The sequence below is a fragment of the Meriones unguiculatus genome, assembly GCF_030254825.1.
Source record: "Meriones unguiculatus strain TT.TT164.6M chromosome X unlocalized genomic scaffold, Bangor_MerUng_6.1 ChrX_unordered_Scaffold_30, whole genome shotgun sequence".
Classification (NCBI taxonomy): domain Eukaryota; kingdom Metazoa; phylum Chordata; class Mammalia; order Rodentia; family Muridae; genus Meriones; species Meriones unguiculatus.
Window position 1 is genome coordinate 8260803 of NW_026843706.1, and position 26388 is coordinate 8287190.

General features: G+C 37.7%; 1 protein-coding gene and 1 pseudogene across 4 annotated transcripts in view; both read left to right on the forward strand.

Annotated features, from left to right (window-relative positions):
* The window catches only part of Il1rapl1 (interleukin 1 receptor accessory protein like 1), a 1800273-nt gene that overhangs the window by 50598 nt on the left and 1723287 nt on the right, over positions 1 to 26388 (forward strand). The gene's annotated exons all lie outside the window — the stretch shown is intronic.
* LOC110539736 (large ribosomal subunit protein eL32-like) lies at positions 19534 to 19918 on the forward strand (annotated as a pseudogene).

Here is a 26388-nt window from a genome sequence, read left to right on the forward strand (position 1 = left end):
ACTAGATAAGCATAGATTTAAAATAATTTTCCTGTGTTTCCTATGAATTAAAATATCCATAGATTTTCAGGGTTGCTGGTGAAGCCATAATGTCCTGATTCTTGTTGGACATGTTCTTATGTTGGTGTCTAGCCATCTGATGATCTGTAGCCTTCGCTGTTTTTTTCCTGTAACCTGTACTGCAGACTGAGTCCACCTGTATCTGGAGTCTAGAGAATTCTTCAGGAAGATGAGAAAGAGCCACCTGCGTGAGAGTGGGTGTTGATATTTCAGATGCAGGTAAAGAAGATAGGTCACAGGTGCATGTGTGCATGTGCATGTTAAGTGTGCCTTGAAAGACTGGATGCTAGGACTTGTAGATGATTGGAAGGTGGAGCATAAGCCCAGGTTGGGGTGCTGGCATGGTTTGTGGGCTCAGTGTGTGTATGCAGATGTCCTGAATGGCTCAGTGTTCCACCAGCCCGTCTGTGTATTGTGCTCCAGGTGTTCAGATCTGTCTGTGCTGCTCCCCTTTGGCTCCAAGAATTGTTGGACGCCACTGGGAAACCCATAGAACAGGGGTTTCAATGTTGAAAAAGCTGTCTCAGGGATCTCTATGTTACCCACAGCGAGGGTGTATGTGGGAGAGAGATCTGATATCTGGTGGCTAATGTGGAGGGACCCTGGGTCTGGAGCTATGCATGCACTCACTCACAGGCAAATTCATTTGCATGTGTATGCGGAAAGCTCCGTGGGCCCATGGGTTTCTCTCTCATATTTGGGTCTGCACTTTGGCAGCTAAAGTAGGGAGGCCCTGTACCTGGGGTTAAGCTCTCCCTGCTGCTGCCTCTTTTGCTTCCACTTCTAGATCAAGCCAAAGTACACGGGGTCCATAGCTGGCCAGTATCAGGCCCCGGAGATGTCCACCGGGATGGGGGTGGGGCTGAATCCAATATGTCCCAGCTCACTGGTTGTCCCCTCTAGCTCAGGAAGCCTCAAACTCAATACTCTGGCTTCAGCAGCCTATCAACTCAGTAGTTTTGGAGTTTTGGATCCTCGGCCAATCAGATAAGGTGCTCACTGGTCGCTGGCATCTTGGAGGCCCACAAAACTCAGTCTTTATCTACAGAATTCTAAGTAGTAAAATTTCATTTTCATTCAAGATCCAATTGAAAGACTTGTGACTAGATAGTCCATTTTTCTGCCATATTTAAATTTATAGCCTGATTTGTGTTTTTAAATAAAGAAAAACTATGCTTCTCCCCAAAGCCAATGTCTATCTACTCTGTAATAGTGTCCTTAAAATCTTAGAGTTGAGAGTTAAATGCTTATTCATAGAAATAAAAGGATATATGCTGGCTAGTTTTGTGCTAGAGTCATCAGAGAGGAGGGAGGTTCAATTGGAAAAATGGTCCCATAAAATATATTTGTATCTTTTTTTAGGTATACAGATTTTAGTATGTTTATCCTATCTTATAAGTCTAGTACTTATTATAAGTAAGTATATACTGTGTGTGTCTTTCTGCTCCTGGGATACCTCACTCGGGATGATATTTTCTAGATATCATCATTTGCCTGCAAATTTTATGATTTCCTTGTTTTTAATTGCTGAGTAGTATTCCATTGTGTAAAAGTACCACAATTTCTGTATCCATTCCTCCATCAGTTTTCAAGTGGATTCCCTATTAAGGGGAACAGGGACTATTTCTGACAAGAACTAAATGGCTGACTCTTTGACCTCCCCCCTCTCTAAGGAGGAGCAGCCTTGCTAGGCCACATAGGAGGACATTGCAGCCAGTCCTGAAGATAGCTGATAAGCTAGGTTCAGATGGAAACAGAGGAGGACCTTCCCTATCAGTGGACTCAGAGAGGGGCAAGGAGGAGATGAGAGAGGAAGTGGGTTTGGAAGGGAATGAGGGAGGGGGCTACAGCTGGGATACAAAGTAAATAACCTATGATTAATATAAAAAATTATAAAAAATTAAAACACACAAAAAATAGATTTGTAGGTAAGCTTATGGGACATTTTCTTATATCGCTATTGATGTGGGAGGGCTTAGCTCATTGTGAGTGATGCCATACCTGGGCTGGTGGTCCTGGGTTCTATAAGAAAAAAGGCTGAGCAAGCCTAGGGACGCAAGCCAGTAAACTAGTACCATTCCATGTCTTCTGCAACAGCTCCTGTCTCCAAGTTCTTGCTGTGTTCAAATTCATGCCCTGACATTTTTCCATGATGAACAGTGATGTGGAAGTGTAAGCCAAATAAATAATCTACTCCGCAGTTTGCTGTTTAGACATGTCTTTATCACAGCCATAGAAATCCTAACTAAGACAAGATAGAAATGAATATTTTTTTAGTCCATGAAAAAGTCAGAAAAATCTATCTATTTGTTGGTTTTTATACCTTTCTGTTTTAGAAACAAATATTTTTACTTTAAGTGAAATTGTTAATTTATCTAGTGAGTTTATTTCTCTGTCTATCTATCTATCTATCTATCTATCTATCTATCTATCATTTATAACTTTTCTTTTAGGTTGTGGCCCTTATGCTAAACTTATCCTCTTGATTTGATATGGGTCATGTTATAAAAGTATCTATTTTAAAGCTTGTCAGGTCAGATTCTCTGAGAGAGCCATTATACTGTCTATGAATCATTTGTCCTTGTCAATTTATGATGTTTTCATTAATCATGGAAAGAAATTTTATATATGGATAAAGTTATAGATTTTGTTGTACCAGCCCCTAAATTTGGAGAATTTATGGCAAGGCTGTTTCACAAAGCTTTTGCAGTAGGTAGGAAGTTGTTAATAGTAAATAAATCATTGTGACTTGGTGTGTCACAGACAGCACCAGGATGGAGGTTTTGAGAAGTCTAAAACTTTCTCAGACACTAGTAATATTTAAGACAAACTCTTATTGTGTTCCTCAGTTGCACTGTGCTAGTAGATATGAGAAGAGAAGAAAAACAGAAGATTGGATTATTGGTTAAATGGCTTTTACCCAGCAGGACATCAAAGCAGGTGATTAGACTCACAGCCAAACTTTGGGCCTAGCACAGGGATTCTTATGGAAGAGTTTAGGGATAGAAGGACCTGAAGGGGACAGAGACCAACAAAGCCAACAAATCTGGCCCCAGGAGGGTCTGCAGAGGCAGTTGTACCAAACAAGGTCCATGCATTGAGAGGACCTTACCCTCTTGCTCAGATATAGCCCATAGGCAACTCAATCTTTATGTCGGTTCCCTAGTATAGAGAGCAGGGGCTGTCTCTGACAAGGACTCTGTTGCCCGCTCTTTGATCACTTCCCACTGGCAGGCTGCCTTACCAATACACAACTGGAGAGGATCCAGGCAGTCCTGATGAGACTTGATAGAGTCAAATGGTAGGTGAGAAGGGCTCTCTGTGTCGGTGGTCTAGAGGAGGGGAATAATGGAAAAAAGGGAGGGAGGGTGGGACAGGGAGGAGACAAGGGAGGGGGCTACATTTAGGATATAATGCTAATAAATTATAATAAATAAATAAATGTTAAACAAAAAGGAAATTGCTTTTAATTTTTTATACCTTTTAATTTCAAAACTTGCAAAGATGGCTTTGTGGAACTAATCCCTGGTGTCTAAAAGACACAGCAGAATAGCATCTGCAAAGTTCTGTGTTCAAACAAGTCTTGAATACATATCTATTTATTTGTTGTGGATCATTTTCTAATCGTAGGAATAGTTTTACATATCCTTTAACTTAACAAGCAGTATGATAGGAATAAAAAAGGAAAGACATTTGAGGCAGTGCTTTAGAAAGCTTTAGTGTCAACTAGAACTAAGAACATTTGGTACTTCTTTTGTTTCTTGCTGAGATGCTATGTTACCACAAAGTCACAGGCTTTAGCCACTTCCCTTTAACTATATAAGAAGAAAAATCATTTGAACACTGTACACACTTTAGGAAGACTTTAAATAATAAAGTCAACTTCTCCAAATGTGGCCATGTCACTTGCTACTTGTCCTTTCTTTTCTGTACCCTAAATTTGCTTTTCTTTAGATGGGAATTAATTATGAATATTTACCAGTAGGTTTAGAGATAAATTGTATCTCTTCATTTTCAAAATTCTTGTCTAAGACAATGTGAACCTCACTTTACATCATATAATGAAATATGCTTGATTTCTATTATTTTCAATTATCAATTTACTTTGAGAAGGCACTCTCCAAAATATATATATATATATATATATATATATATATATAGTCTGATTTTCCACATTACTACTCTTGAAATTTCATTACATTTTAGGCAAAACTTCCTCAGGCAAATGTTTCTTGATTTATGTTGAAATGGTGACAGTTGTACTCCTGTCTTAACCTTCTGTAACAGACCCTTGCAAAGTGCCTATGCAAAGCATTGCATTACTTGTATCAGCAGCTAATAACACCCTAATTCTCTTCCTACATCATTTTTCCCCTGACTATTAAACCTGTTCCTGTGAGGCTTCTGTAATACCATTTGTGAAAAAAAAATAATAAAATAAAATAAAATAAAATAAAAAAACAACTCTGTCTTAAGGGTAAATGACCTAGGCATAAACTCCAGTTTCAAAAAAAGGAGAAAAACCACAAAAATATGCTTTCATCACTCACTGCTGGTAATATTTAATATTTAATTAGCAATTGCTAATTAGTGAATACCTGGAGTTTATCAAGGTGTTCTTTACAATAGAATGAGTAAAAGAGTTATGGTTTTACCCTCCAGACAAACAATTACTGCTTGGCCCTCTGGACACCTGATATTTGCTAAATATTAATCAGTCATAGAACTGCCAGGGTGGAATTCCCTGAACCTTGCTATAACCCTAATAAAAACATCCCTGCCCATGTTCTCTGGGCTCTATACTTGATCCACTACAGCCGTGATGGTGTGGGCCCAAGCTTGAGCTTGCAATAAAGACCCTTGTGTGTTTGCATTGAAATCAGCTCCTTGGTGGTCTTTGGGTTCCACAATAATAGGGCACAATCCCCGTCTTCTTGAAACGTTTTTGATACTCCCATCACATAAAACTTAAAATCCTCTGTCATCAACTCAATACTGCTTGAATACTCCCCACCATCCCTCATTCATTTGAACCATGTATTTTTAACCTACAACACAAGACAACATAGTAGATTATATTATTGTATTTGTTATTCAAACAATTGTTTATTTTGTTTTTTTTTGGTGCTGTATTTGTTTTATAGTCCTCAGTGAATCCAATCAAAGTTAATATTTCACTTTTAAATATTATATTGTACCTTTACTCACCTGTATTTCAAATAATTATGCTACAGTGAGTGAAGCAAGATTACTTATCTTCTCTGTGGTGCTTGCCTTGCATACTACTTTGATTGAAACATAAAAATAAATTCCATGAATCATATGACTGGGAAGTCCTACCTGCATGTGAACAAGAAGCACAGTTTTTACAAGGTAACCTGTTCCTTGGAGAGATCTGAGGATATTAATGATGAAAAGGAGTGGCCAGAGGAACGAGTTTTCCCTTCTCAATTGCAGCACTGTAAGGAAGTAACTTCTGCTAGATCAAATAGACTATTTTGGGGATTCTTGCTCCCCCATCTCCTCTGTGTTTTCAGAGCTGCTGTAGAGCTGTTAGAACAGTGAACTGATGCTTTTTGACTTGCCAAACAGTGGGAGCTTTCTATTTAAATAGTTATCCCTTAGAAGAGCTATATTAAGGAGCTCAAAGGAAAGGATTTAAGGGCCCACACAGAGCAGAGAGGCAGCAGATCAGCCACCTACTGGGTCCTTGTTCCTTCCAATGCTTCAAACTACATATTTGTAAGGCAGAAGACCTCCTGCTCACTGAACTGTGTGCTCCTAGCCTGCCCTTCTGTGTTTAGCAAACACATGGGAAGGACAGGTCTTTGCTCCTAATGTGTCTTTCCTTTTTTGCGGTATATGAGAGCATACAGCCAAGTGGGCAGAAATCCAGGTGTGCTGGTGCCATAAGAGAAATACTTTAGAATGATGATGCTTAAATATATGTATTTAATATACATATTTAGAAAATATGTTAAGTGCTAGTAGACTAAGAACTCAAAATAAATGAAAAATGTAAACCAAATTATCATGTACTTTCTTAAATGGATTTATTTACTTTCCAATTAGTAATCAATTTTATCATTTAATGATAGAGAATCTTCTTTTTCCTTTGTTGTGACCACAATTCCATTTGTTCCCTAGTTTTTAAAATTTTTATAACTGTAATAACTTTATTGAGAATCAAGTACATTTTCATGTCTGATTTATTTTTCTAATACCTATTCCATTTGTTTTTACACTAAGGAGACAGAGAAAATATGTTTACATCAGGAAGCTTAATGTCTTAACAGATAAAGGCTTCTTTTCAAATCTCATTGAAACCTAACATTCAAAAGTAGGCCAAAAAATAGGCCTAGAAATCCACTCAGATATACTTTTTTCTTTTTGTATTACAATTAAACATCTCCTTGGAATTAAATGGTTCCATGGTAGATGGTATACATTCTTAAACTATTTTTTGTCATTATATGCATATTATTACAAATGCTTTAAAATACAGAAAATATATCTAAACTATTTTCAATGTCCAAATCTAACTGATACTACTATGTTGTCACACATTTTCCAACGTTCTCTCTTTTTTTTTAAGAGTGAACTCGTGTTACGGATATAGCAAAAACCTCTCTTTTCAGTACTTTCTGTTTCTTTTTCCTGTATTTATTATATACATGACTTACAATTCTTTCAAGTGCTAATTTATTCCTTCTGATTTCTGCAGTTTAAAAGAGGGGCAGTTCCAAGGTCTGCTCTTCTGTTCTTCCTTGGTGAGCACTACTCTAATTTCAGGTGTCAAACAACCCACCCTCTCATCTGGTGACATTGGTTTGTAAATATGGTCCCCCTTGGTCTGTATTCACAGGGTGACCCATTTAACAGCCAGTAATATGAAGTTTAAGAGTTTTCCAAGTCCTGGCGACTTTTCTACACATTACCTGGAACCACTCACAGCAGCTATTTAGATCTTAGTTTTGTCTTTAACTACCCTGAAGATTGATGATACCTCGTTTTGGACTCTTGTTTTGTTTTAATCCCTGAACTGCTGGTACATCTCATCTTCTGGGTACTTAGACCTGCAGAAAAATCTAATACAATGAGGTATGGTTGCTTGCTAAGACTGAAACATACACTTTTGGCTAGCCTTAGTTTGTAAGGGATGGTACATTTTCCCACTCCAAGGGATACATCATATTTTCTTAGCTTTATGTCCTCCCATATCAAAATATAATACAGGTGAAAAAAGCAGAAGTTGGCAGCTATGTGGTTTGTGGATTCAATTGTTCCCACATCAAAAAAATTATGAATTGTGCATTTTAAACAATTCTTGGTTCATGACTCCCTTTAACAGAATTGAGAGGAAGGAAAGATGAGGCAAATGTAAAAGAAAATGGCCTAGGCTATTCAATCTCGTGTTACAGATAAAAACTTAACCAAGATAGCCCGACGAGGTATAGTCTTAAGACTTGAAAACTCCAATTTTAAAGGACAAAATGGAAAGGTCAGGAGTAAATTCAAGGCAGCAAGTTTACGGAGAGATCTCTTCCTTTGCTGCTCGCTGATGCAGTGTTTCTGTGGAATAGAAATTTAAATAGAAAACTCACTCTGTTTGGGAAGCAAAAACATTAAGACATTGCTTTAGCAGCTTTTACAGATTCTGCCATTTTCAACCTGCCTACAGAGGAAGAAGTGAGCAGTAATCTCTGAGGTGGGAGCACAGCCCACGGTCAACACCTATGCTCAGCCTGTGCTTTTTGCACTTTCACTTTTCATTTTCCTTAATCAATATTTACCAGGTGACAATCACAGCTTCCACAGCTTCTGTTTTCTACTGATCTTTCTATTGCCAGTGTTTTAGACTCTCAATGATTTTCTTGCTTATAATCATTTCTATGCTAATTCCTCTTTTATGAATAGCCACATCAATTATACCTAATTTTTAGGATCAGGTGCACATTGAAGAAACTGAGATTTTATTGTTGGTGTTTGACATTTAAATATCTCTTCCAGTATAGTATTCATTTACCAAGTCATGTCATTTTCTTTGTTGCTTATTTTAAGCAACAGTATTTCAGGTAATTGTCATTTACAAGGTCAACTGCAGCTGTGTAACAAACCACTACACAATGTAATATGTTAAACTCTAAGCTCACAAATTCTACTCACTTGTCTGGGCTCAAATTATTTCACTGCATCTTGGCTCTGACAGTTTTGTGTTGGCTAAGGGTGACTGATCTAGGACAGTTTCAGTCACATGTCTGAGAGTTGGCTGTGTGTCAGCTATGACATGTGTCTCTCGTGATACAGAAGGTTTTCTTGAGCTTATTTTTCCACAATGTTCATTAGGTTATGAGGCAAAGAGGACAAATAACACATGCATTTTTGTGAACCTATGTTCAGACCTAGTAGGTCATGACTTCTGTTACAATATATTGACTAAAGTGAACTACACGCCTATCCAAGTCAAGGGGAATGGCAATTAGCTCTGTCTCTATATAGCACGGAATTGCACAACAGCCTCAAAAGGAGTGTGGTGGATATAAAGAGATCAGTAAAGAGTTTTACACTTTTTGCTGTTTCTTGCATGTACCTAAGTTTTTCCCATGATATAGCTGTCACAAGCAATTCTTTTTGGAAACAATTTTTTGGTATGTGGGAAATATTGATCCATCATAATTATGAGGAAGACTGCACCACAGAAAGAATTATTTGAGCATCATAGGTCTTCAGAAGAATAAAAATTACTGGAGTGTCTTAAGGAGTAAATAATTTTCATGTTTTTCTTGTTGTTATTTGTTTGATTTAATCATTTACAGCCTGATCCCAGCGTCCTCCCTCCTCTTCTACTAGTCCCACCTTCAAAACCTCCCCACCTCATGCCTCCTTCTCCTTCTTCTCAGGGAAGAAGAGATTCTCAAAGGGTATCAATACACCCTAGCACCACAAAAAGCAGCAGGACTAAGCACATCCTCTCCCATTCAGGCCAGATGAGGCAGCCCATCTAGGAAAAAGGTATCCAAAGGCCGGCAGCATAGAGCCTCTGCACCCATTGTTAAGGAACTCTAATGATGATCAAGCTGGACATCTGCTACATATGTTTAGGGGGTTTAGGTCCAGCTGGTGCATACTCTTTAGTTGGTGGTTCAGTCTCTCTGAACACCCATCGGCCCAGGTTAGTTGGGTCTGCAGGTCTTCTTGTGGTGTCCTTAACCTCAGTCCTTTCTACATCTCTTCCACAAAACTCCCAGAGCTCAGCTATTGTTTGGTTGTGGATCCCTGTATCTGTTTCCATTAACTGCTGTAAGAAGCCTCTTAGAAGACAGTTATGCTAAGCTCCTGTCTGCAAGCATAGCAGAGTTTCATTAATAGTGTCAGGGGTTGGTGTTCTTTCATAGGGTGGATCTCAAGTTGTGTCAGTCATTTTTTTGCCATTCCCTCAAACTCTGCTCCATCTTTACCCCTACATTTCTTGTAGGTGAGACAAATTTTGAGTGAAGGATTTTATGGATGGGCGGATGCTCCCTCCCTCCACTGGAAGTTCCACCTGCTACACATAAAGGGGACTTCATGTTCCATATCCCCCGGTACTATGAGTCTCTGACCCATAGACTTCTAGGAGCTTTCCCGGTCTCAGAGATGTCCAGACACACCCTGATTTCTGTTTATCTCCCTCTCCCCCATCTCTTACACCTCCACTTTCCTTTCACTTCATCCTTCCCTCCCCATTATCATTCTCACTCCCTCTCCCACCCAGTACCTTTCTTTCATCTACTTCACCTGTCCATTTTATTTCCCCTTCTGAATGATGAATCTCATTCATCATCAAGCTTCTTCCCTTGGGCCCTCCTTGACTTCTTTAAGTCTGTGAATTGTAGTATAGTTATTGTGTACATTATGGCTAATATCCACTTATATTTGATACCATGTGTGTCTTTCTGGGCCTAGGTTTCCTTACTCAGTATGATACTTTCTAGCTCTATCCATTTGCCTGCAAATTGCCTGATGTCTTTATTTTTAATAGCTAAGTAGTATTCCATTATGTAAATGTGCCACAGTTTCTTTGTCCATTCTTCTGTTGAGGGACATTTAGGCTGTTTCCAGTTTCCATTTTCACTTCTTAAGTGAAAAATGTTTACTCTTCCCACTATCAACTCTAGTGTTACTTTAATTAAAGTGACTCTAAGTGAAATGTGATCAATTGCAGTAAAAATGTGACACATTTTCTTACTTTGCCTCATATTTGGAAAAAATGAATACCTTGATGTAGGATACAGGAAAAACACCTCTTTCTGATAACATAGCCATGCTAAAAAAATAAATGTTTGTATGCTTACGTTTTTTTTTTATTATGAAATGTATAGCTTTCTAATGAGTTTGGTATTGTTGTCTGGTCTAATAAAAATCCTATTATTTTAAGGCTTTAAAATAACTCAGGCCACAGAGGAAGAGGTTCTAGACAGTCCTGATGAATCTTAACAAGCTATGGGCATATGGCAATAGTGGAGAACTCCCTCTTTCAGTGGACTAGGGTAATGGGATAGGTGGAAGAGGGAGGGAAGGGGAGCCCTGTAAGGAGTTGAGGGAGGGGGCCTCAATTGAGATATATAATGAATAAATTGTGAAGAAGAAAAAAAATAAAAATTAAAAAAGAAATCTTATTATCTGACTCATTAGAAATTTTTAAACTTTTTTTAGTTCTTAAAATGTATTCATTTTTTATCCTATCTGTAACCTCTTCTCTTGTCCCCTCCCAATCCCTTCCCCCCTCCCTCTTCTTCTCCCCTGCCCCTTCCCCAGTTCACTGATAAGGGAGGTCCTCTGCCCAATCCATCTCACCCTATCCTATCAGGTCTCATCAGGATTGGCTGCATTGTCTTACTCTGTGGCCTGGTAAGGCTGCCCCCCTCAGAAGGAGGTGATCAAAGAGCCAGTGACTGAGTTCATGTCAGAGACAGCCCTTGTTTCCCTTACTAAGGAACCCATTGGGACATTAAGCTGCCATGATCTACATCTGTGCAGGGGTTCTAAGTTATCTCCATGAATGGTCCTTGGTTAGAGTAGCAATCTCAAAGAAAAAAAAAAAAAAAACACTTTGTCCAGATGCTCTCCTTGTGGATCTCCTGTCCCCTCCAAGACTTTCTATCTACCCCCTTTTTCACTTACTCCCTGCACTATGCCCAAAATATGGTTATGTGTCTCAGCCTCTGCTTTGATACCCTGATGATTAGAGTCTTTTGAAGACCCTCTGTGAAATTTTTGAGGTGTTTACTAGTTAAGAGTTTTAATTGGGGACATTTTATACTATGGGAAAAATATCAAAATAAATGTATATTTTATACTTTCATTTTACGAGATTAAAATACTTTACACAAAATTACTATAGCAGTACATTATATATGAGAGAAGGTGATACTACCAAAGAGACAAAATTCTTTCATGCCACAAATTCAGTGAGTTTACCCCATTAAGTGTGCCTTACAGTACACACTGAAGAGAAAGAGAGCAGAAATAATACCGAGAAAAACATAAATTGATTCAAAGGGCATGTATCTTTGTTGTAATATAGATATATATGTTGTGTGGCTTGAAAAGAGTATAATGGCTTTGTAGTATAGTCCTGTTTGAAGGCTCCAATGGTAGAAAACTTACTATATTGAAAGAAGCACTTAGAAAGACAAATGGGATGGACATTGGAAGTAGGAGAAAACAAGTAACAGGACAGGAGCTTACCACTGAGCACCTCATAAATTCTCGACCTAGCAGTGTATTAAAGTAGATGCTGAGACTCATAACCAAACCTTTGGCAGAGTGCATGGAATCATATGAAAGAAGGGCAAGTTAGTATGACATGGAGAGGACAGGAGCTCCACAAGGACCACATATATCTGGGCACAGGGGTCTTTTGTGAGACTGTATCTCCAACCAAGGACCATCTATGGATATAACCTAGAACCCCTGCACAGATGTAGCCCATGGCAGCTCAGTATCCAAGTGAGTACCCTAGTAGGGAGAACAGGGACTATTTCCTACATGAACTCAATGGCTGGCTCTTTGACCCCCACCCCTCCCAAGCTACAGAGCTGCTTGGCTACAGAGGAGGACTTTGCAACCAAGCCTGAATATACCTGATAAGCTAGGGTCAGATGAAAGGGGAGGCGGTCCTCCCCTATCAGTGGACTTGGAAAGGGGCAGGGAGGAGATGAGAGAGGGAGGGTGGGAAGGGGAGGAATGAGGGAGCATTATACAGCTGGAATACAGAATTAATAAAATGTAACTAATATTAAAAAAAACAGGCAAGTCCATTGATTAGTGGTTTACTGACTGGTCATCACTGAAGGTGCTTGAGAAAAAAGCTGGTTAATAGTAAAATAATTTACTGAATGCCAACAGTTTTGTCTTCACAAAGACATAGTCAGCTACAGATAAAATAATTACAATTAACTAAGAAATATGCCAAAATATACACATAAGTTTTAATTACTTTACTCACTATTTTGTTAAAATACCTGTCAAAGGATAACATGAGAAAGGAAGGGTTTCTTTTAGGTTACACTTTAAAGGGATGTAGTCCATTACAATGAGAAGTCATGGCTATAGGGGCATGAAGCACTTTATTACACTGTCTTCATATTCAGGAATCAGAGAGCAATAAATGATTGCTTTCTCCTTTTTCACTTAGTTCAGTACCTCAGCTGATGGTACAGTGCACCCACCCTAGACAAGTCTCCTTGCTTCAGTTAACCTAATCTATATAATCCCTTATGATATGAGCATGCCCATAGCTTTATCTCCTAGAGGAGTCTATATTTCATTGACCCAACAATCCAGATTAACCACCATAAGAACATAGAAAAAATTCAATTTATTTTTCAGTATAATCGTCAGAACATGGTGATTATTTCCACAGGGAGAAGAGCTAAACATGCTTGATGTTATCACCTGAAACAGGGAAGAGCAAAGGACTGTAAACACACCAAACACTCTATGTCTTAGCCTTCAAGGACTAATGCCACATTTGTTTTTTGTTTGTTTGTTTTTGCTTTTGCTTTTGTTTTATGAGATAAAACCCCATCCATGATCTATTATAGAAATACAATGTGGACATCAAACTAACAACTGCCAGGGTGTCCTTTAATGATAGGCAAATGACTGGCAAAGAGAGACTTTCAATTTGCTAACATAATTTTCTTTGCAGTTACCCTTTTCACCTTGTAAAAGGTTTAAGCAATATGGCAAATTAGTATTTTAATATTACACATAAACTTGATTCTAATTTTCAGCAAATTGCTTCTTAAGATTTTTCAGGTGTCTGATGTGTTAATAAACAGACAAAATTCAGTTTGTTAATTCTAGGGAAATTATAGTTGCAGTAGGAGGCCATAGTAAGAAATTAACAACAAATAAAAAACAACACCAGCACAAGAGACTGAAGACATCATTAGAGAAATCAATATCACGATACACACTTTCCTATCTTCTGTATCATGGCTGATTTGTGTGAGTCAGCGGTAGATCTATTTTTTTGTTGTTGTTGATTCATTTGTATTCATCCTTTGGCTAATCTTAGCTTCATTTTTGTTTTAATTTCCCTTAGCTTTCTGTCTACATAGTATCTATTTCCTTTCCTTAAACCTTAATCCACCCTTTATCATTCTCCTGCTGGAGTAGCTACCATAAAAATCCATTAAGGTTGTTTCTGACCAGTTTCTTCCATGGAATTATTTAAAGATCATCATCAAGAAGATAATTGTCTATCCTTAGAACTGGGTTAAAAGGCAAAGAAGGTAACACCCAGATTTGGAAAACATTCTGTTACTCTCACCCCTCCAGCCCTCAGAACTACCAGTTTGCAATTAGGAAAATTTTTGGCTAACTTTGCAAGAACATAGGGCACTTCTTCAGAAACTTGAAAGTATTCCTATTTTTAACTCCTCTTTTCCTCTCATTCTTAAAACTCTTTTTTCCAATGCAAGTTTTCCATTCATATATTGCAGCTCATCTGTTCTACAAATTTAAGAGAGATAAAAATAATTCTCAAGTGAGATAATTCATACTAGGTTTGGAGTGAGTGATTTGAGATTTACAGAATACACATTATAAAATTATTTTTATATATGAAGACATTTCTAATGGAAATATACATGCAGTCATTAAACTAGGATCATAGGTGCTTCTCTGAATTAATTCCTTCACAAAGGTTTATTAAATGCTATTTCTTTTCTGTCTTTAATAGATCAAGTAGGTAACATAGTATTTTAGGTAAGACTGACCAATAAGCAGGATTGAAACATGAATTTAGATGCAGATTCAGTTGGAGACTAGCAACTCATGAATCAATATATTGATATAAACTCTGTCTCTCATTGAGTCTATCTAGCCAAACTTTGTTTGCCATTTTGTACCTTTACTATTTTAGTGGGGTCCTCTACTATCTCAATAGTAATAACAATATATATAACAGATAGCATAGTAATAGGCCTTAGCAAGAATACTCTTTCTATATATCTTACAAACTTAAATAAAATGTCATCAGAAAAACCAATCAATCTCCCAACGATATGGAAAGAGAGGATTGTGTATCAGAAGTTAAAGGAAGCTAGCTACAAAGCATGTTCAAGGTCAGTATTGGCCTCACAAGAACCCATCCCCCCAAAAGTGTGGTAAAACATGTTTCCCTCTCAAGCCAAATATATAGAAACCTTTTATTAATAATTGATGAACTTTTATTATTTATAGCTGAGCATATTTCTTCATTATTATTGTGTATTATTATTGTATTATTTAACTTCATCCCATTAGAATGTCAGGTGCTATTTATCAAAGCTCACAGTTGAGGAAATGTGGGTCACTAATGTGAATTAGAACAGAAAGGATAGAGCATCTAAGATCTTCTGGATTTACTTTTTTCCAAATCAGTTCTTTTCTCCAAAATAAGTTCTAAGAATATTATGTCAATAAAATTTTGGATATTTTCAGGAAAAACGCCATAAGAGCTATATGTCTGAACAATCAGTGTACTATTTGTTAACATAAATGTCTGTGTTCTGCTTTTTTCTTGTATAAATTGATTTTTGAGTACTTTTGTCAATGAGAGATGATGAGTAGTGAACAGTTAAATTTCAGAGACATTTTGATAACATTCTGACCAATGGCTAACTTTATGTTAGTATTTCACCATTTTCTGCTTACTTGCATGCTATTATTTTAGTGTTTATCTTCTCAATCCTGCTATTTAGAAATGTAAGTTGGGGTCATATTGACTTGGTGAAAATACTTAATGTAGGACTAAATAGATATGATTCTTTTTTTAATAACTGTTTCAGTTTTTAATAAAACGTTTCTCCCACCCTTTGCTTTCCCCCTCCACTCCTCACCAAAAGAGGAGAACAGACTGAAATTTTAAGCACATCTGGACACTGTTTTTTTAAAACTTATCCTAAATTCCCAGAAGGAATGTATTGGTTCCCAGTTTTCCAAGCAAAAAACCAAAACAATTCCTTTGTCTGTAAGTCCTGTGCTTGCATGTTCTGCTGAGACAGTGGAGAAAGAAGCTGCAGTGGTTTGAGAACCCTTAGTCAGGCCTAAACACTGCCCAAACCATTGTGAAGTCCTTGATACATGCTGAAAGTCTCTAGACATGATTCTTATTGTATATATATCAGGATATTATATTTAGAACACTAAAATATCCCACTTCAAGGAAAAAAGAAATTTCCGTGACAACAGTTTTATAACTCTTAACATTTTATATTAAATTTATTGTATTATTATATTATATTTACTTATTTGTGTGTGAGAGAGACAGAGAGGGAGAGAGAAACAGAGACACAGAGAGAGGGAGAGAGAGACAGAAAGACAGAGAGAGAGGTCTGAAGACAACTTGTAGGAGTCAGTTCTCTCCTTCTAAATAAAATGTGGGCCAGGGATCAAGATCAGGTAGACACCCTTAAGGGAAAGTTTCTGTACCCACTGAGCCGCCATCTCACTGACCTCAATTCGATTGCATTTATAAAGTCAAATAGAAGAAGTGGAAGATTTTGAGGAAAGGATATCCTCTATCATGCTTCCTTACATTAATTTTTTGGTGTATTTTTTAGTATGTACCACCTAGTTCCCAATTCAAGCTTTGAAATAGTATAAATACAGAAATTCAGACTAGTTGAAATAGAGTAGATCATCATGATTCAAGGAGTGAAGCATGACATGATGAGTATCCAAGTGATGAGTACTGAAGAGAGTCTTCCATCAAAATAATTCAAGCTTGCTTTGGCTTCTCAAGGGCCTGCTCATGATTTACTGCTCATGTGAGAATTCTACCTTGTCTTATCTTGATCTTTCCACATTACTTATTCTCTTAAGTTCTCCTGGAAGCCTATGGACTGAGTACCTTCTGCTGTGAGAATATAGCTACTAATTCATTAAATGCAAATGCTTTGGGCAATAATGTAAACACAAGTGAGGTGGTGTGTTTGCTTTCTGTCTTCATTGAAGACTGGTAAGATGATCAGTACAGGATGGGAAATGACATTCTTGTAAAAGAGAGCTGAGAATGTTAATGTATCGATATTACATGCCTCAGCAGTAGAATGAACTGGGTATTACCATGCCATTTAAAACACCAGTATTTCATTGCCTATTTCAACAGGGAATCCACATGGTCATTAATACATTGGCAGTGTGTGAAAACTCGGTTTACTAAGTATCTTAGCAATAGTTCTTCATGAATCACTCTCATCCCACATTTTTTGTTAGGCAGCAACAGTGACTCTCATCAATATTTTCGTACAGACAGCAGATCATCATGTGTGAGAAAAGCCTGGTGTTAATGACCATATTGGTACAGGCTTGAATATTGTCTTTCCTTCCTTCCTTCCTTCCTTCTTTCCTTCTTTCCTTCTTTCCTTCCTTTCTTCCTTCCTTCCTTCCTTCCTTCCTTCCTTCCTTCCTCCCTTCCTTCCTTCCTTTGTTTTCTTTTTCTATTTGAGAGAGGTTTACCATGTAGCCCTGGCTGGTGTGAAACTTTTTATATTGATCATGTTGGCCTCCAACTCATAGAGATCTAACTGTCTCTGATTTATGAGTTCTAAGGTTTTTTCCATTTGTGTAACTTTTTGTTATCAAAATAATATCATCCTATAATATACTGTAATATTTCAAAACTATACACACTATTTTTACCTATGCTGGTAGACTAACTTCATAACTTAATTAATATTTACTTCAAATTTCTTGAAAACAACCAGAATTCATATGGTTCTTGCCTTTTTTTAACTTTTATTAATTACATTTTATAAACTTTGTATCCCACCCCCCCTTCTTCACGCATGCCCCTCCCCAAGTCCACTGATAGGGGAGGTCCCCCTCTCCTTCCTTCTGATCTTAGTCTATCAGATCTCATCAGGAGTGGCTGCATTGTCATCCTCTGTGGCCCGGTAAGGCTGCTCCTCCCTCAGGGGGAGGTGATCAAAGAGCAGGCCAATTGGTTTATGTCAGAGGCAGTCCCTGTTCCCGTTACTACGGGACACACTTGGACACTGAACTGCCGTGGGCTACATCTGTGCAGGGGTTCTAGGTTATCTCCAGGCTTGGTACTTGGTTGGAATATGAGTCTCTGGGAAGACCCCTGTGTTCAAATTTCCTGGTTCTGTTGCTCTCCTTGTGGGGTTCCTGTCCTCTCCAGATCTTACTATTTTCCACTTCTTTCATAAGATTGCATGCACTATGCCCAACAGTTGGCCATAAGTCTCAGCATCTGCTTTGATACTCTGTAGGGCAGAGCCTCATTTCTGAGTTTTTGCATTAAAGGCAAGAGACCTCATAGCCAGTTCTTGAATCTGTTCTCCCCCCTTTGGCTAAATATTATTATGCTCAGAATTTTCCTTTGTGAAATAGGATTCCTTTCCTTAAGAGAGTGAGTAAGAAAACTGAAAAAATAAATAAATAAAACACTTTGCACATACCCTGGCATTAAATGAGAGCTCACTGTGTATCAGTTGCTTTTCAGTTTTCCCCTGAGAACAATGAATGATTCAGAGTTTGTAATTTGGTTAAAAGAATCTTACAATTGTATGGAACGTGTTATTGGTTATATATATTATATATTCATTTGTTAGGCCCTTTATTATCACCAGCTATGTTACTTGCATTATGTAGTCTAACCATGGTGTATATAATTTAACTAAAAACAATATTATCATCAATGTTGCTTTCAATTCAATTACCTGACTTTCAGCTTGGTTGGAAGCAATGCTATTTCCTCTAATTATGAAATTCAAAAAAGTAATAATCCTCATTGTTATGATAATTATCAAATAATCAGATCAACAGTTGAATTGGTTGCTTGGCCATATTTGTTGCTAAAGAAAGGTAATAGTATCTTCGAGATAGAAAAAGAAAAATAGTTGACTTAGTGCCAAAGATTCTAATGCCAGTGCTACATTCAGGGATTGCCTTCAAGAATGAGACAAGCAGCATGGAAATAGAGAAAGACAGCACATTTCAGTTTTCTGTAAAGTAGCAGACTCAGGCTTGTCTTATGGGTAGTCCCTGGAAGAAAATCTTGTACCTCTAAATTTTTCTTTTGTCAAGGGATAGGTACTGTCTTTTAGTAAATGTAAAGTAGTCAGTCTTGGACAATTGGGTTCCCTAAGGAGCATAAATCCCCAGCGACTTCTGATTCTCACGATAAAGAGGCTCCAGTGTCCATGGTCAATGATCAAGAGGGAAGTTATTATTACAAAGCATAGAAGAATTATAAAACAGAGCATAGGAAAAAGATATGAAAAGCATTAAGACATATAACTAATTGTGTCCAGTTTACTTTTAGTAGAATTCAAGGAGCATGAGGGCATTATTATTTTCCATTAAGATAAAGTGTTTTTTAATTGGACAGCACTGAAGTATTAACGAAATTATCTGAGTTGAATGTTGTGTAGCATGGAAATTTGACTTTATTGTGCCTTAAGGATTTCTAATAGCAATGAAAAGATATGAACAACTGTTTCTCTGGTTCTCAGTATTATTAAAAATGTTGGATATTCAGAGCTGTCCATTAGTGGTTTATGATCTTTACTATTTTATAAAAAGATTTAAAGCCTCATTTTAGTTGTGAATAAATGGAGACAAGAAATGTTCAGAAATTCTACATCTAAATAAGAATCATGGGGAAAATCTGAGACCCTCACCGTTTCCCATAAGACTAAGTTTACTACTGAAGAGTACTAATAGACTCCACTATATAGCAAGAAGCCATTGGCATTATCAATTGTAATAAATGTATTGTTACACCTCTAAAAGAATTATAGTTATTTATCATCCTCACATTTTGTGTGGGGGGGTGCTTAGAAATAGCTTATCTGGGCAGGTCCATCTTAGTGTTTTGCATGAGGCTGACAGGGAAGTGTTAGCTCAGAACACAATCTTCTTTTTCTTTGGTGCTACCTACTAGGTGGCTGCCATCTCTTCTTCTGTGTCATGGCTGTTTTCTGTCCTCTGTTGAAGTCCAAAATGGTCAAAAAGAGGACCAATAAGTTCGTCAGACACTAGTCAGACTGATATGTTAAAATTAAGAGCAACTGGCAGAAACCTAGAGATATCGACAACAGGGTGAGTGGAAGATTCAAGGGCCAGATCCTGATGCCCGATATTGGTTACAGGAGCAACAAGGAAACCAAGAACATGCTGCCTAGCAGCTTCTGGAAGTTTCTGGTTCACAAAGTTCAGGACCTGGACATGTTGCAGATGTGCAACAAATATTACTGTGCTGAGATTGCTCAATGTTTCCCCCAAGAACTGAAAAGTCATCATAGAAAGAACAGCACAGCTGGCCATCAGAGTCACCAATCCCAAAGCCAGGTGACAAAGTACATAGCAAAGAAAATGATTGCTTGTAGGTATGTTTTGTGTTTAAATAAAACCAGAAGAAGAAAAAGAAGAAGAAGCAGGAGAAAGAGAAGGAGGAGGAGAAGGAAGAGGAGGAGGAGAAGGAAGAGGAGGAGGAGAAGGAGGAGGAGGAGGAGGAGGAGGAGGAGGAGGAGGAGGAGGGGGAGGAGGAGGAGGAGGAGGAGGAGGAGGAGGAGGAGGAGGAGGAGGAGGAGGAGGAGGAGGAGGAGACAACCTTCTGAAGGTTTGACTGGAACTGGTCACACTCCAGTGCAGGTAGAACACTGATGTCATTGTCAGATTGTTGTTGGTTCTTGGAAGGAAGTTTCAGTTTCTTGTTATATGGTCCTCATCACAGAACTGCTTAAAGATCCTCAGAAATCAGAAATAGGTTTCTTCTAGAAAGCGTGGTTCAGCAGTGAGCCAAGTTGGAAGCCACAATGGGTTTTGTGATGTTGCCTTGAAATGCACATTGTGTCATGTTCACAATATCCTATTATTGTATGATATGATCAGCTCTACTCTGGCTGAGCAGACTAGGGGAATGAAATCTAAGAGCTAAGGATCATTGCACCCTATCTTGGGATTTGGTTTTTATGCAGCAATGCCTTTCTTTTGTATCCCAAGTCCTAGCAGTTTTCTTGACTCCCCTCCAAGCATTTGTTAAGTACTTTGTTTTTTTCACCCAAGAAAAATTTTAATTAAAAGTGGCTAGGTACAATCCATCATGGCATTAGTAAGAAGAGTGGATGTTGCTCAATATTTAGAAGGGATTCTGGGTTATCTCTATGAATAGTCCTTGGTTGGAGTATGAGTCTCTGGGAAGTTCCCTGTGTTCAAATTTTCTTGTTCTGTTGCTCTCCTTGTGGAGACCCTGTCCTCTCCAGCTCTTACTATTTCCCAGTTCTTACCTAAAATTCCATTCACTCTGCCCAACAGTTGCTCATCAGGCTCAGCATCTGCTTTGATAGTCTGTAGGGCAGAGGCTTTCAGAGGCCCTCTGTGGTAGGTTCCTAGGTTGTTTCCTGTTTTCTTCTTCTTCTGATGTCCATCCTCTTTGCCTTTCCGGATGGGGATTGGACATTTTAGTTAGGGGCCTTCATAGAGATAACCCAGAACCCCTGCACAGATGTAGCCCAGGGCAGTTCAGAGTCCAATTGGGTTACATAGTAATGTGAAGAGGGACTGCCTCTGACATAATCTGATTGGCCTGCTCTTTGATCACCTCCCCCTGGAGGGGAGCAGCCTTACCAGGCCATAGTAGAGGACAATGCAGCCACTTTTGATGTGAACTGATAGACTAAGATCAGAAAGGAGAGGAGAACCTCCCCTATCAGTGGACTTGGGGTGTGGCATGCAAGCAGAGGGAGGAGGGAGGGTGGGATTGGGAGGGGAGGAGGGAGGGGCTTATGGGGGGATGCAGAATGAATAAAGTGTAATTGATGAAAAATTAAAAAAAAGAAATATAATCTATAAAATAATTACTAATGATAAAAAATATTTAGAAGGAAGATCAATAAGAGTATTTATATCACACAACTCTCAATAGCCACAAAATTAAAATTTCCCTTACTTTTGCCTGCTTTCTTTTTCTCTTCTGCTGTCAGCTGTCTCGATTTTCTTTATCTCTTCTCCTCATAGCTTCAAAAATCTTGTTTGTTTTGCCAAATATTCAGTTTTAATCATGAGTTTTTAAACACATTATCATCAGAACAAACCCCTGACAGCCATTCTCAATTTCTTGAGAATGTAAGGAACACTCTGCCCTATCATGAAAGATTTTGAGGATGAGTGAGTGACTCATTGTAATTTTGCTACATTTAAGCAATCATATAAATTTGTGGGCACTAAAAAATCACTAGTAATATCTTTGCCTTGTAATTGCTCTCAGTTTTATTTGGAGGAGAACAAAATTTGTGACTACTGAACATTGACAGCAGGTGTGAGAAGCTAAATTTAATTAAGGATATTTTATGTGTGTTCTTCATTTTCACAATCATCCATAAAATATGAGATATATTGATCACATAATAATTGAAGGCTAAAAACAAGAATCGAAGAAAAATGGCAAAGATTTTGGTTTTATGGCTAATACAATTTTGTTGGAAAAAAACATGAGTAAAAGAGGGAAGTGGAAATGAGGTAGTTAAGAGACAATTTCAGAGATGAATCTGAAAGTCATGTTTGAGACATCATGAAAGGAAAGCCTGTAGGTTCTTCTGACTGTAGTTCTGACTACAGTGTCCATTGAGCAACAGGAACAGTTCATATTGGAGGGAAGGAGATAGAGATGAGCTACAGGTGTATATAAAATGTTGCCATAGAGAAAATTAAGTTCTCTTGCTGTACATATGGTGAGTAAATGAAAAATAAAGTGAAAAAGATTAGTAATAAAAATTCATAATATGGAAATGAACATTGAGATTACGAATATATCCATGTAACTTATATTCTTTTAATTTTATTGATTTATTTTTGATAGTTTAATACATGTATACAAAACATTCTGGTCACACTCATTGCCCTTTTCTCTTAGCTGCTGCCATTCCCATATGTGCCCCCCCCCCTTTTCTTTGTGGTTCTTTCTTAAATCTAGGCTTCAAGAGTTGTGCTTTCAAACCATGATGGTTACATTAATTTGTTGATACAACAATTCCTTATCTAATTTGCTGGTGTTTGTACGGTACACTCTGAAAACTTCATTTAACTATAGGTGTAAATTTTGTAAATATACTGAAGCTTTAAAAACGGCGTTGGCAAAATCTGGGCCCATAGGGTCCTGCAGAGACTGATGAATCAACCAAGAATCAAACATTGAGAGGACCTAGCCCCCTGCTCAGATGTAGCCCATGAACAGTTCAGTCTCTTTGTGGGTTCCCTAGTAATGGGAGCAGGGGCAATCACTGGCATAGACGTGGTTGCCTGCTCTTTGATTACCTCCCCCTGTTGAGGTTGCCTTGCTAGGCCATAAGGAAGTATGGTCCAGACAGTTCTGATGAGACCTGATGGGCTTGGGTTAAAAAGTAGAGGAGGAAGACCTCTCCTATCAGTGAAGTAGGGGAGGGACATAGAGGGGGATGGGAGAGGGAGGGTGGGAGAGGGAGATGTGTAAGGGGGCTGCAGCCAGGACATAAAGTGAATAAATTGGAATAGAAAAGAAACAAAAGAGAAAAATGGCCTTGGCAAAGTTATTTAATCTTGTGAGTGTGTTGTATTTGAAATGGTTTTCAAAATGATTATTGCAGGGAATTACTACCTGGCAACTAATATATAAATAAGGATTCTAAGTGTTACATCCAGACATATTAGGATACATGTATTATTTTATTACTTATCTATTGTTACACTTTAATTAAAGTGATAACATAATTATATCCCTAAACTCATGTTTTGTAAAGTAATTCTCCTTGTAAATTTGTTCACTGCAATGTTGTGTATTTTTCCTTTCTAAAGAGCAGAGTGGTATGTCAGTACTGAATATACATGTTTGCTGAAAGCAATAAATTGGTGATTTTCTTCTCTGTGGGACAGAAACAAGTCAGATGGCTATAAAGAGAAAATCCTACAAGTAATATTTTCTGAGCACTTCTTAGTAGCAATTTCAATTTGTCACCAGCACTACATGTATTCCCAACTGTTACTCCTTTCATTCCATAATTTTTTATTCTCAGATCTTTCCATTTCATATCCCAAAGATAACATTTGCTGAAACATAAAAATAACATTTAGTTGCTTTTACATGGCTCTTGCAAATTTATATCCCAGTTCTTGTTTCCCCTAGTTTCCCAGTAGCTTTGAAAAATACCCGATTTGGCTGAATTCTAAACTAAATGACTATGACATCTCCACAGCAGTGTAACACCAAATGACTGTTCGCTAGTTCCAGTTGATGGCTAATCAACCCTCCTAATTTAACATGACTAACATGGAATTCTTGCTTATCCCTCTACTCTCATACTGGATAAATCTCTGTGGCTTAAATAAATCTCTGTAGTTAGTGCATTGTTCTATTGAAATATGAACACCCAATTTAAACCATTTAAGTTGAATGAGTAAAAATTAATACTATTGTTATTAATAACTTCATGAAATCAAGTTAGTACTGCCACCCAGATGTGTGATCATTGATTGGGACATGAGAAATCTACCACTGACCACCACATCTCCAATGTAGAGTGACCCTCACCCAGCAGCTATCAAATGGATATAACTCTTGATTCTTCTTTGCCCAAGCACATAAGTACATTCAATAAGTACATAAAGCCCTGGCTAAAAGAACTATGCTTTTAATCATTTGAAAATCTTATTTTCTTGTCTGCCTTTCAATTTAATTTTTATAATTTATTGATTATGTAAATTTAAGCTTCTAAATCTACTATTTGAATGGAATCTTAGATTTATGATTGTGAGCCTAGCCTTTAATGGCTGAGCCATCTCTCCAGCCCTGAACAGAATCTTAAAAATGGGATCTATGTGGTAGATACTTATTCTATTTCAGGGGATGGATGATATGGATGGAAGTTTTTAGTGTGAGTTTGGCCCAGGAGGTATCATTTGAGAGCCAGCAGGTTTTATTATGTGGATTTCTTTGTTGGATGCATTTGGATGAGTGGCTTTGGAGTGTTTGGTATAGAAAATGTGATTCTATGCTAATCTATGCACAAAATTACAGTGTGTGTGTATGGAGAGTTAAGCATGCATAAGACAGTGGGCTTGTGTGTGGTGTGGTGCATGAGTGAAAGTCAAAGGATAACTTGCAGGCGTTGGTTCTTTCCTAATCCTAGTGATGTGAAATTCAGGTGTTGAGACTGGTCTGTACATGTACACACACTTACCTCCTCATGTGATTGCTTTCTTTTTTTCTCTCTTTTCTTTCTTTTTTTCTTTCCTTCCTCTTTCCTTCCCTCTCTACTTCCCTTCCTTCCTTTCTCTTTCTTCCTTCTTTCCTTCCTTTCTTACTCAATACAGGTTTTTTTTCTGGGTAGCCCTGGAAGTACAGAAACTTGCTCTGTAGAGCATGCTACCCAGTAATCTGCCTGCTTCTGCCTCCTGAATATTGAGCTTACCATGCCTGGCTTCCTGAAGTGATTTTTGGCAAGATTAATTCTAGATTTGGTTATAGGTAATCATTTAGGGAAAAGTCTTTTATCTTGTACCTAGGCTAGCTTTGGAACACATTATTTAACATAGTTTTAATTTCATAGAGGAAGGGAATTTTATTTCTTAAATATTTAATCTTAAAATGACTCCTCATATCTTTCCTTATAATCCCTAGAGACCCCTCTGTTGCTGTCAATAGTAAATCCTGGCTCATAAGTTTATCTGTATGCTGTCTCCTCAATCATTTCAATTTTTTTCCATGCTTTTACTTTCTCTGTGTAGACCAACCTACACTAGGCTCTCCTCTGCTTAAATAAGTGAGGTTCCTTCCTGTACTTGTTTGTTGCCTCTGTCTGGAATGACTCCAATATTTTTTCCAATCAATTAGTTCTTCCACAACTATTATTTCTCAGAGAACTCCTAGAATACCCATTAAATTCAGCTTGTGACTTTACTTTGTAATTCATAGCACTCACTTCTACCTTTCTTACTACACAGCTCAGGTTCAGACCTTTGTCCTAGTACTTATTAGCTCTCAGACATTTTTCACTTTACTCTGACATTCTGTGCCCCAGCTTCCTCATCCATTAAAATCCAATAGTGAGAAAACATTAATAATGTTGTCATGATCTATAAGTGTAATGAGCTTTGTAGAATCCTAACTCCCCAGATATCAGCCACAAAATCTGTTGGTAAAGGAATTGTGGAAAAAGAAACTAGTGACGCACCAAAAAACTTGGCTGCCTTTCTGAAGGAGAAAGGCAGGGAAAGAATTGACTGAGAATTGTAAGGTTCATCTAAATGAGTGGATTTTAAATAATGAGAACTTTACCCTGAATGCAAGATATCCTGGGTTTTAGCCCAAGCATTACTAAAATTATTGTGGACATTAATATGGCTGGGTAAGTAAGTGCTAATAAGATTGAGCACTCTGAGATTGGTAGACACTAAACAAACAAACAAAAAACAAAAACAACAAAAACCAAACCTAGATACTGAGAGAGAGAAGTTTAAAATGTCTAATTATTAAAACTGTGCTTGCTCCACTGAAGAGTTTATGGGTTTTTGGGGAAGTCACGGTGAAGAATAGTGAAATAATTTTTGTTCCCAAGAATCAATGAAAGTAATAATGTTAGGAAAAAAATGCTACATCATTACAGAGGGATACAGATAGATAGCCTTGGTACCTGATGTCCAAGATAGAAGCAACTTGGGTTCTCACATAACAAGCACATAGTGTAGTGCCTGGAACATGATAATAGTTTAATAAAGTAAATTTGATATTTCATTTATTATATACATGTAAGCCGTAGTTTAGGCATTTTTTTTCTAATTCACAAGCACATT